The 13118-nt window shown below is 39.0% G+C and overlaps 1 long non-coding RNA gene across 1 annotated transcript in view; it reads right to left on the reverse strand.

The window, feature by feature from the left end:
• Nucleotides 1-1519: 1519 nt before the first annotated feature.
• Nucleotides 1520-13118, reverse strand: part of LOC101906304 (uncharacterized) — a 171764-nt gene continuing 160165 nt past the window's right edge. The window contains exons 4-5 of the long non-coding RNA XR_003034290.2: nt 6818-7028; nt 1520-3020 (exon numbers count right to left, since the gene is read on the reverse strand). This is a non-coding gene — a long non-coding RNA (uncharacterized lncRNA). The remainder of the gene's footprint in view (nt 3021-6817; nt 7029-13118) is intronic.

The raw sequence follows: 13118 nt of genomic DNA on the forward strand, positions 1-13118 counted from the left end.
CTTCAGCATCAGTCCTTCCAATGATTATTCAGGACTGATTTCCTTTAGGATGGACTGGTTGGATCTCCTTGCAGTCCAAGGGACTCTCAAGAGTCCTCTCCAAAACCACAGTTCAAAAGCATCAATTCTTTGGCGCTCAGCTTTCTTTATAGTCCAACTCTCACATCCATACATGACCACTGGAAAAACTATAGCTTTGACTAGATGGACCTTTGTTGGCAAAGTAATGTCTCTGCTTTTTAATATGCTGTCTAGGTTGGTCATAACTTTTCTTCCAAGGAAAAAACATCTTTTAATTTCATGGCTGCAGTCACCTATAAAGTTGGTTTTACTAAATTGGTGCTATTGGGTGCTTTAAGGATCAATCCTGGGAAACTTATTCCTGAGATTGATGTAAGCATGCTGGTCAGGGCAATTTCTTTGCAGTCTCTTTGAGAAACTTCTTTCTAGTCTTAATATGTGTGATAGTTGGGCTTCTCTGAGATGATATATTTACATTTATCATAGAGACCCTGCAGTGCACATAACTGAGGGCATTCCTCCTTTGCATTGGTCATTAAAAAGCATGGAATGGAACCTAATTTGAAACCCATCTTTCTCATTAAGATAGAGGTTACCAGTGCACATTCTGGTTTCTAGTTCATTCCTGGGCCCATCAGTTGGCACTATCTTTTCTTCAGTGTGGATTTCTCACTAAATTGTGCTATCTTGCTATATCTACCTTTGTGATCCTCATATTTTCTGGGAACAAAATAAAACTGTTAATTAATTATTTGATTCCTCATGAGAAAATGCTTTTCCCTATCATCTTTTATAAATCTCTGTATGCTCAGTCACTTAGTCGTGTTTGACTCTGCCACACCACGGACTGTAGCCTGCCAGACTCCTCTGTCCAGGAAACTTTTTAAGGCAAGAAATACTGGAGTGAGTTGCCATTTCCTCCTCCAGGGAATCTTCCCTCCTCCAGGGATAGAACTCACATCTCTTGAATCTCCTGTATTGACAGGTAAATTCTTTACCACTGCACCACCACCTGGGAAGCCTTTTATAAATTTACAAATTCTAGGAGACTTTATATTAATAAATGGGAAAGCCAATAAAATATAAGTTTGTTGAATGGACATTAAGTAGTACTGTGGCTTAATATGGAGAAGGCAATGGCACCCCACTCCAGTGTTCTTGCCTGGAGAATCCCAGGGACAGGGAGCCTGGTGGGCTGCTGTCTATGGGGTCGCACAGAGTCGGACACAACTGAAGTGACTTAGCAGCAGTAGCAGTGGCTTAATATGACAATGTTTGAGATCAAAATTGTCAACTAATCAGATCATATGAGGCTTATATTATTATTAATGTTAGAAACCTATTTCTCAGTTGAGGATGGATTTATCAGTTAGGGAAGCCAGTTAGAGTCTGTGTACCTGATGTTTATACTATTTAATATATAATTGGCTATAGAAGCCTAAACTTGATACATACTATATATAAGTGAAGAAAATCAAAGAAAAGTAAATCATGATGTTTTCAATACATTTTAATGACTCACATTAGCAATATTTGCTATAACATTAGCAAAAGTGTTAAAGGGTCCAGGTAAATTACAATCATTTATTATAAATCAGAAATCGGTTGATGATATGACACATTTTGGACGGCACAATTTTTAAAATGCTGCTGTTGCCAGTTCTGAAAAATATTCAACACATCCATGTAGAATCACCTAATTTGTCAAGATCAGGCTTTGATGGGTTTTAGTTACTATTGCTAATATAATAATTTAGAATATCTTTAAACCTGCAAGTCATGGGACTTTCAGGGAAACATCCATAGTTTTAAGGATGAAATTTTCCTCCCCACTTAAAGGAACAAAATGAAGTTTTCCTCTCTATTGTCATTTTGAAAAATACAGGGCTGCAGTACTCATTGGTTTTGTTTTGAACCCCAGAACATTGTTATTTCTGTTTTATGGTTGTTGCTGTGTTTTAAAGTGCTTTATATTTGCCTGTTAGCCTTCACTGCGGCTTTCAAGGCTGGAGAGTATCTAGTTTCTTACATCTAGTTAACCAAATACATAAACTAAGACACTTTTAGGTTTCTTTTTCACCCATTACATAGCAAGTATGGAGTATAGCTAAGAATAAAGTCTGTGATCGCATGACTTAAGGTGATTGACTGCAACCACAAACTCATGTCTCCATGAGCAATGTGGGCAATAAGGGTCAGTGAGATATGGCAGCATACATATGTAGGGATATGACCAACAGAAGAATACTGCTACAAGCTCTATTCTGACTGAGAAATTTCAAACCTCTAAATTAACTTCAGATGAATTTAATACAGATAAAAGTAAAAATAATGTCCCAGGAAACCAATGCTATTATTTACTAAAAATTCATCCTCGCTGACAAGATTGTGGATTTAGTTGCAGTTTGCCAGAGTATAATCTGTAGTTCCAATAGAGTCCTAAATTTTTCCACCTCTACATAGAATTTTAGCTGAGAATTTTTCAATATAATCAGAATTTGCAGTTCAGGTATTTATTTTTAGCAATAGATGACTTTGTTAGGAAGACAACAGAAGTGCCCATCCTAAGGAATGAAAACTATGCTATAAAATCTACATATATTTGTGAATAATTATTTTCAGATGCTTTACTTTGAATGAGATTCTGGTGATCCCAGGGCTCTTATCTGCCAGGGAAGGTGTGAAACTCTTAGCTCGGAGTGGTTAATCAGAGACCTTGGGGTCACGTTCTTTTTTTCTCCGAGTTCTGCTGCGTTCTTTCTCACACCAGGGCTCTTGAGGGTGGGTTTGCTCAGTCACTGAAGCTGCAGTTGCTCCACGTTCCCTGGAAGCAGGGAGTATATTATCTATTAATAGTATTTATAAGGATGTTTGCTTCTTCCCAACTTCCTCAGGAAAATTTTGTCTTGGTTACGTAAGAGGCTGGGAATGGCTGCTCTCTATTTGTTGCTTTAAGTTTGCTCTGAGGACCGCCGTAACCACTTCCCTCTGTGTTCTCCCTGTGCAAAATACAAGAGGATATTTCTATTTTGTACCTTGTGGGGAGGGGAGTGGTTTCTAGAACAAAACTAAAATTCTACAAATATACATCATGATCCCACCCCACCATCATTATAAATAAACACTATATCATGATACGTCCTCTTTAACAGTATTAAACATGCATGGAATACTGGAGGACTTGTCAGTATTCCCTGGTGACTCAGTGGTAAAGAATCTGCCTGCAATGCAGGAGACCCGGGTTCAGTCCCTGGTTGGGAAAATCCCCTGGAGAAGGAAATGGCAACCCACTCCAGTAGTATTCTTGCCTGGAGAATCCCATGGACAGAGTGGCCTGGCAGGCTACAGTCCATAGGGTTGCACAGCATCAGACACGACTGAAGCGACTAAACAACAGCATCGATTTTCCAGATTAGATTTTATTTTGCATTGGGGCAAGTCTTTCATTCGAGCCAGTTGTCCATGTTGATGGAGTCCTTTCCACTGTACTAAATATCTACCCTCTTATAGTTTCACCAAGACACCTCTGAAGTTGCTAGTCCCTTATTTCTGACTGTTACTTCAGATATCTTCCTCTGTTCCTGGTCTTTTATTTGTTTTCACTTCCAGTTATAGTGAGTGTACACTGTTTTCCTGAGCACTTTCCTTAGAGACTCTCTACTATTATTCCAAAGTGCCTAAACTTCTATTCTGTCTGTCAAAAATGGTTAATACATGAGTATTAGCGTCCCGTTTTTTATATAGTAATTGAAAGTTGCCTGCTGTGCACAGGGCTCTGTTCTGCTAGCCCGGAACCTGACTGGACACAGCATTTGCCAACCTCCTGCTGGGAGCGACAGTGCGATGAGATAGCTGGTGAACTCCGTCACCCAACAGGCATTTGCCAGGGTCTGATTTCTGTGATTCAGCCATGTACCTTTTAAAGGCTCTTCATCCAACGGCAAATCTTCCCTTCACTCATCCACTTGTTTGGATTCAGAAGATAGCACTTGGCACAGAGAGACACATTCCCTAATAACGATTTATTCTTTTCTGTCAGCCGCCCTCTCTTTAATTCCCTGCATGTGGTGAGCTTACTCGAAGCCCCCAGACTGTATACCCTGAGCCCATATCCTCCAATCTTTGTGTCCCTTTTCACCATTATCACTCCAGAGAGATTTTCTTCGTAATCTTGGTCAGCTCTACAGACTCATCCTTTGTAATGGTCTATATTAATATCCTTTCCTTTCTATAGCATCCTGTAGGGTTTTCAAAACCTTTTGATTTTTAGCTTTTCTTTTGTGATTTTTCTTATAGTTCCATTTTGCACTTGTTTAGCTACTTCCAATCTGATTGACACATCTCTTAAGCTCAAATTTTTGATCCACTTTCTTCTCAGTTTTTAGGAGTCATTTCAACGGTAATCCGTGGTTTATTCATCTTCCTTGACTTTCCCTACAATCTAAACTACTGTAGATGATTAGTGTCACTTTCTCAGCATGGTTTTCACAGCCATTGTAGGATTTCAGAACTCCTGCAAATATCTAAGATCCTTGCATCTGTAACTTTTAACTGCCTTAATGAATTTACAAGGGATTTTCTTCTCCACAGTGAATAAACTTCCCTTGTCCTTTATAGGAACTCTGATTATCATAATGGTTTCCATGATGCTGTTTCTTCTTGTTTCTTAACAGTCTTTTTGATTAGTTTGTACTAATATGTCAATAGGCTTGGCTCCTGTTTTAAGTCTCCCACTGTCTGACTGCAAGATTTTATTTATTAATATATTAAAAAAAAATTTGGCCTTGCAGCCAAGATGTAGGCTATTAGTTTCCCAACCAGAGATTGAACCCACACCCTCAGCAGTGGAAGTGTGGAGTCGTAACCACTGGACATCAGAGAATTTTCATCTAAGATTTTAAATTACCCCATGGATGATGAGTTTATATTTCTCCTTCCTCCAAACTGTAGTTTTCATCAATACAATGTCTGTTTTTTCAAATAGGTAATTTAACATTGCCAACAAAGTTCCATACAGTCAAAACTATGGCTTTTCCATTAGTCATGTAAGATGTAAGAGCTGGACCATAAAGAAGGCTGAGTGCAGACGAACTGATAATTTTGAACTGTGGTGCTGGAGAAGACCCTTGAGAGTCCCCTGGACAGCAAGGAGATCAAATCAGTCAATCCTAAAGGAAGTCAACACTGAGTATTCACTGGAAGGACTGTTGCTGAAGCTGAACCTCCAATACTTTGGCCACCTAATGTGAAGAACTGACTCATTGGAAAAAACCCTGGTGCTGGGAAAGATTGAGGGCAGGAGGAGAAACAGGTGAAGAGGATGAGATGGTTGGATTGCATCATCAACTCAGTGAACATGAATTTGAGCAAACTCTGGGAGATAGTGGAGGACAGAGGAGCCCCAGCGTGCTGCAGTCCACGGGTTCACAAAGAGTCGGACATGACTTAGCAACTGAACAACAACAATTTAACACTGAGCCATAAACCTTGCTTCTTCATCTTATTTTTCATCTTGTTTGTGTTAAAAACATACAACCCTAAATGTGTAGCTCTTAATTTCACTAATTCAGTTGAAGAACTGCAGGATTTTTTTCTTTCAGTCTGTAAAAGATCATTGTTTTCAAATATTTTGCATCTTGTGACTTTTCTAAAACTTAGGCCCATTATTGGGTTTTCAGTCTGTCTGCCCTCTGATGGAGAAGGATAAGAGGCTTATGGAAGCTTCCTGAAGGCAAAGACTGACTGAGTGGCTTACCAAAGTTAGCTTCTCATAAACCCAAATTAAAAAAAAACCTCACCAATGTATTAACAAATCTATCAATATGTAAAAAGAATAATGCAACATAAACAAGTGGATTTTAAACGAAATGCAAGGCTGAAGTTGTAATACTTGAAAATCAATGTGAACTACCATATTAATAGTACTAAGAAGAAAATCCATATGATTGTAACTGTTGATGCAGAAAAGGCATTTGACAAAACTCAACATCAATTCCCAGTAAACTTTTTCATCAAATAGGGAATAGAAGGAAATTTTCTCAAACTGATAAAGGACATCTAAAAGCCTATAGCTATTATCATATTTAATGGTGGATGTCTGAATACTTTCTCCTTCAGATCAGGAACAAAGCAAAGATGCCATTTAACACCACTCTTAACTGCCACTTGTGATAGTGAAAGTCACTCAGTCATGTCCAAGTCTTTGCAACTCCATGGACTATACAATACATGGAATTCTCCAGGCCAGAATACTGGGGTGGGTAGCCTTTCCCTTCTCCAGGGGCTATTCCCAACCCAGGGGGCAAACCCAGGTCTCCCGTATTACAGGAAGATTCTTTACCAGCTGAGCCACACGGAAGCCTAACAACTGGAGTGGGTGGCCTATCCCTTCTCCAGCGGATCTTCCCAACCCAGAAATCGAACCAGGGTCTCCTGCCTTGCAGGCAGATTCTTTACCAACTGAGCTATCAGGGAAGCTGCCTTAAACTTACCAATGTTATATGTCAATTATATCTCAGTAAAGCTGGAGAAGAAAAGTTTTTAAATGTTGTTCTAAAAAAAGAGAATACAAACACAAGATGTTGCAAACCACATATCTGTCAAAAGACTATTATTCAGAATAAAGAACTCCCAAAATTTGACAGAAAAAAATAAAGCAATCCAATTAGAAAATGGGAAAAAGACATGTATGGACATTTCACCAAAAAGAATATACAGATGGCATATAAGAGCACAACATCAGTTGTGATTAGGTAAATGCAATTAAAACCACAATGAGATATCACTGCACACTTACCAGAATGACAAAAATGAAAAATGGAGGTGGTTCATTTGCTAAGTTGTGTCCAACTCTTGCCACCCCATGGACTGCAGCCTGCCAGGCTCCTCTGTTCTTGGGATTCTCCAGAAAGAATACTGGCGAGGGTTGCCATTTCCTTCTCCAGGAGATCTTGCCGACCCAGGAATTGAACCTGGGTCTCCTGCCTTTCAGGTAGATTCTTTACCCACTGAGCGACAAGGGAAGAAATGAAAAATAGTGAGCACCAAATGTGGACAATGATGCAGAGAGACTAGACCACTGTATTGCTGATGAAAATGTAAATTGGTACAGCCACCCTGGAAAGCGGTTTGATAATTTCTTCAAAAAGTAAATATCCAACCACTTTGTCATCAACCAATTACACTCTTGGGTATTTATCTTAGAGAAATGAAAATTTATCACATAAAAACTGATTATAATATTCATAGCAACTTTGCTCATAATATAATAAAACTGGAAACAGATTTTGTTTTCTTGGTCTCCAAAATCACTTGTGATGGTAACTGCAGTCATGAAATTAAAAGCTTGCTCCTTGGAAGGAAAACTATGATAAACCTAGACAGGATATTAAAAAGTTAAGCCATCACAAAGACAGAAATATAGATCAATGGAACAAAATAGAAAGCCCAGAGATAAATCCACGCACATATGGAAAAGGAGGCAAGAATATACAATGGGTTAAAGACAATCTCTTTAACAAGTGGTGCTGGGAAAACTGGTCAACCACTTGTAAAAGAATGAAACTAGAACACTTTCTAACACCATACACAAAAATAAACTCAAAATGGATTAAAGATCTAAACATAAGACCAGAAACTATAAAACTCCTAGAAGAGAACATAGGCAAAACACTCTCTGACATACATCACAGCAGGATCCTCTGTGACCCACCTCCCAGAATATCGGAAATAAAAGCAAAAATAAACAAATGGGACCTAATTAACCTTAAAAGCTTCTGCATATCAAAGGAAACTATCAGCAAGGTGAAAAGACAGCCTTCAGAAGGGGAGAAAATAATAGCAAATGAAGCAACTGACAAACAACTAATCTCAAAAATATACAAGCAACTCCTACAGCTCAACTCCAGAAAAATAAATGACCCAATCAAAAAATGGGCCAAAGAACTAAATAGACATTTCTCCAAAGAAGACATACAGATGGCTAACAAACACATGAAAAGATGCTCAACATCACTCATTATCAGAGAAATGCAAATCAAGACCACTATGAGGTACCATTTCACACCAGTCAGAATGGCTGCGATCCAAAAGTCTACAAATAATAAATGTTGGAGAGGGTGTGGAGAAAAGGGAACCCTCTTACACTGTTGGTGGGAATGCAAACTAGTACAGCCACTATGGAGAACAGTGTGGAGATTCCTTAAAAAACTGGAAATAGAACTGCCTTATGATCCAGCAATCCCACTGCTGGGCATACACACTGAGGAAACCAGAAGGGAAAGAGACACGTGTACCCCAATGTTCATCACAGCACTGTTTATAATAGCCAGGACATGGAAGCAACCTAGATGCCCATCAGCAGATGAATGGATAAGAAAGCTGTGGTACATATACACAATGGAGTATTACTCAGCCATTAAAAAGAATACATTTGAATCAGTTCTAATGAGGTGGATGAAACTGGAGCCTATTATACAGAGTGAAGTAAGCCAGAAGGAAAAACACCAATACAGTATACTAACGCATATATATGGAATTTAGAAAGATGATAACGATAACCCTGTGTACGAGACAGCAAAAGAGACACTGATGTATGGAACAGTCTTATGGACTCTGTGGGAGAGGGAGAGGGTGGGAAGATTTGGGAGAATAGCATTGAAACATGTAAAATATCATGTATGAAACGAGATGCCAGTCCAGGTTCAATGCACGATACTGGATGCTTGGGGCTAGTGCACTGGGATGACCCAGAGGGATGGTATGGGGAGGGAGGAGGGAGGAGGGTTCAGGATGGGGAGCACATGTATACCTGTGATGGATTCATTTTGATATTTGGCAAAACTAATACAATTATGTAAAGTTTAAAAATAAAATAAAATTTAAAAAAATTAAAAAAAAAAAAAGTTAAGCCATCACTTTGCTGACACAGGTCTGTACGGTCAAAGCTATGGTTTTTCCAGTAGTCATGTACAGATATGAGAGCTGGACCACAAAGAAATCGGAGCACCAAAGAACTGATGCTTTTGAATTGTGGTACAGGAGAAGACTCTTGAGAGTCTATTGGACTGCAAGGAATTCAAACCAGTTAATCCTACTGGAAATCAACCCTGAATATTCTTTGTATGGACTGATGCTGAAGCTCCAATACTTCGGCCACCCAATGTGAAGAGCCGACTCACTGGAAAAGGCCCTGATGCTGGGAAGGATTGAATTCAAAAGAAGTGAGCAGCAGAGGATGAGATGGTCAGATAGCATCACTGACTCAGTGGACATGAATTTGAGCAAACCTAGGAAACAGTGAAGGACAGGGAAGCCTGGTGTGTTTCAGTCCATGAAGTTGCAAAGAGCTGGACCGACTTAGTGACCTAACAGCAACAAAACTGAAAACAGTTTAGATTCGCTTCAATGGGTGAATTGTTAAACAAATCGATGGTACATGCATATCATGGAATATGCCACTCAGTAACAAAAAGGAACAAAAATTGAATGCATTATTAAACAGCAACTTGGATGAATATCCATGAAATTTTGTTGAGGGGAAAAAAAGTAAATCTTAACAGCTACGTATTGTATAATTCTATTTTATGTAACAATCGTGAAGCAACAACATTTATAGAAATAGAAAAGAGATTAGTAGTTACCAGGGTTAAGGAGGAGGCAGGATTTGGAGGAGGCAATGGCACCCCACTCCAGTACTCTTGCCTGGAAAATCCCATGGATGGAGGAGCCTGGTGGGCTGCAGTCCATGGGGTCCCTAAGAGTCAGACACGACTGAGCAACTTCACTTTCACTTTTCACTTGCATGCACTGGAGAAGGAAATGGCAACCCACTCCAGTGTTCTTGCCTGGAGAATCCCAGGGACGGGGGAGCCTGATGGGCTGCCATCTATGGGGTCGCGCAGAGTGGGACACGACTGAAGCGACATAGCAGCAGGATTTGGAGGGGATTGGATAAGGCTGCACACGAGAGAGCCTGTGGCAACAGAACGGCGCTGTTTTGACTATTTCAATGTCAATACTCTGCTTGTGTATTGTACAACAATTCTGCAGGCTATTGCCGTTGGCTTCCCTGCTGCCTCAGGCGGTAAAGAACCATGCTGTAATATGGGAGACCTGGGTTCAATCCCTGGGTTAGGAAGATCCGCTGGAGGAAGGCATGGCAACCCACTCCAGTATTCTTGCCTGGAGAATCCCATGGACAGAGGAGCCTGGCAGGCTACAGAGTCTGACAAGAGTCTGACGTGACTGAGCAACTAACTAAGCACAGCACAGTATCATTGGCTGACACCAAGTAAAGCATTTGTGGGATTCCTCTGCATTATTTCTTGAAACTGTATATAAATCTACAATTATCTCAAATTTTAAATTTAAAAATGTTACTCTGTAAAAGTGGACAGAATGAACACACAAGCTGGAGACTGGGGGGAAAATACTTGCAAAAATATGTCAAACAGCACCGTCTATCCAGAGTATGAATTCTCAACGCTCAACAGTAGTATAATAAGCAACTCAATTTTTTTTTTAATGAGCAAAAGAATTCACTATAAATTTCACCAAAGAGGATATATAACATGCATTTACATGAAAGATGTTCAATGTCATTAGCCATTCTAATAAGTGCATAGGGAAATGCAAATTAGGGAGGCACAAATGTAAACCATGATGAAATACTATTGTGCACTCATTGCTGGTGATGGTTTAGTTGCAGCGGCATCCAATTCCTGCCACCCCATGGACTGTAGCCTGCCAGGCTCCCCTGTCCATGGGATTCTCCAGGCAAGATTACTGGAGTGGGTTGCCATTTCCTTCTTCAATTTATGCACTTATTAAAATAGGTAAAATAAAAAATACTGACAACAGATGCTGACAAGAATGTAAAGCAACTATAAGCATCATACTTTGCTAATGGGACTGTTACATGGTACAGTCCCTCTGGAAAGTAGTCTGGCAGGTTTTTTTTTTTTAATTTTTATCATTTTGATATATGGCAAAACCAATACAATATTGTAAAGTTTAAAAAAAATTTATTGAAGTATAGTTGGAGAAGGCAGTGGCACCCCACTCCAGTACTTTTGCCTAGAAAATCCCATGGATGGAGGAGCCTGGTAGGCTCGGACACGACTGAGCGACTTCACTTTCACTTTTCACTTTCATGCACTGGAGAAGGAAATGGCAACCCACTCCAGTGTTCTTGCCTGGAGAATCCCAGGGACGGGGGAGCCTGGTGGGCTGCCGTCTATGGGGTCGCACAGAGTTGGACACGACTGAAGCGACTTAGCAGCAGCAGCAGCAGCAGAGTTGGTTTAAAGTGTTGTGTTACTTTCCACTGTACAGCAAAGTTAATCAATTATACATACACATATATCCACTCTTTTTTAGATTCTTTCCCATATAGGTCATTATAGAGTACTGAATAGAGCTCTCCAGTAGATCCTTATTAGTCGTCTATTTTATCTATAGCAGTGTATATATGGGAATCCCAATCTCCCAATTTGCCCATTCCCCCCAACCGTAAGCTTATTTTCTACATCTATGACTCTATTTCTGTTTTGTAAATAAGTTCATCTGTGCCATATTTTAGATTCTACATACAAGTGATATTATATAGTATTTGTCTTTCTTTTTCTGGCTTACTTCACTTAGTATGATAATCTCTAGGTCAGTCCATGTTGCTGCAAATGGCTATGTTTTTTTTTATGACTGAGTAATGTTCCATTGTGTATAAGTACCACATCTCTTTATCCATTTTTATATTGATAGATATTTAGGTTGCTTCCATGTGTTGGCTATTGTAAATGGTGATGAAATGAACGTTGAGGCACATATATCTTTCCAAATTATGGTTTTCTCCAGGTATATGCCCAGGAGTGGGATTGCTGGATCATATGGTAACTCTATTTTTAGTTTTTTAAGGAACCTGCATATTGTTCTCCATAGCGGTTGTACCAGTTTACTTTTCCACCAACAGTGTAGGAGAGTTCGCTTTTCTCCACACTCTCTGTGTGGAGATTTTTGATAATGGCCATTCTGACTGACATAAGGCATACCTCATTGTAGTTTTTATTTGCATTTCTCTGATAACTAGTGATTTGAGCATCTTTTTGCTTGCTTTTTACCAGCTGTATGTTGTCTTTAAAGAAATGTCTGTTTAAATCTTCTGCCCAGTTGATAATTGGGCTGTTTGTTCTTTTGACATAGAGCTGCATGAGGTGTTTGTATATTTTTGACATTAATCCCTTGTGGGTTGCTTCATTTGCAGATATTTTCTCCCAGCCTGTAGGCTGTCTTTTTGTTTTGTTTATGGTTTCCTTTGTGTGCAAAAGCTTTTAAATTTAATTATGTGCCATTTGTTTTGTTGTTGTTGTTTCCATTACTCTAGGAGATAGAACCAAAAGAATGTTATGTGATTTATATCAAAACTACTATGTTTTCCTATAGTAGTTTTATAGTATCCAGTCTTGCATTTAGGTTCATAATCCGTTTTGAGTTTATTTTTGTATACAATGTTAGAGTATGTTCTAATTTCATTCTTTTACATGTAGCTGTCTGGTTTTCCCAACACCAATTATTGAAGAGACTGTCTGTTCTCTTTATATTCTTGCCTCTTTTGTCATAGATTAATTGATGTTAAGAGGGTGGGGGTTTATTTCTGGGCTTTCCATCTTGTTCCATTAATCTATGAGTCTGTTTTTGTGCCAGTATCATACTATTTTGATGACTATAGCTTTGTAGTATAGTCTGAAATGAGGGCGTCTGATTCCTCCATCTCTGTTTTTCTTTCTCAGGATTGTTTTGACTACTTGGAGCCTTGTGTTTCCATATAAATTTTAGAATATTTTTGTTCCAGTTCTGTGAAAAATGCCCTTGGTAATTTGATAGGGGTTGCATTGAATCTATAGATTGTCTTGAGTAATATAGTAATTTTAACAATGTTGATTCTTCCAATACAAGAGCATAGTATATTTTTCCATATATGTGTGCCCTTTCCAGTTTCTTTCATCAGCATCTTATAGTTTTCAGAGTCTTTTGTCTCCTTTGGTGAGTTTATTCCTAAGTATTTTATTCTTTTTGATGCAATGGTAAATGGAATTGTTTCC

This window comes from Bos taurus, chromosome 4 (genome assembly GCF_002263795.3).
Source record: "Bos taurus isolate L1 Dominette 01449 registration number 42190680 breed Hereford chromosome 4, ARS-UCD2.0, whole genome shotgun sequence".
NCBI classification, from domain to species: domain Eukaryota; kingdom Metazoa; phylum Chordata; class Mammalia; order Artiodactyla; family Bovidae; genus Bos; species Bos taurus.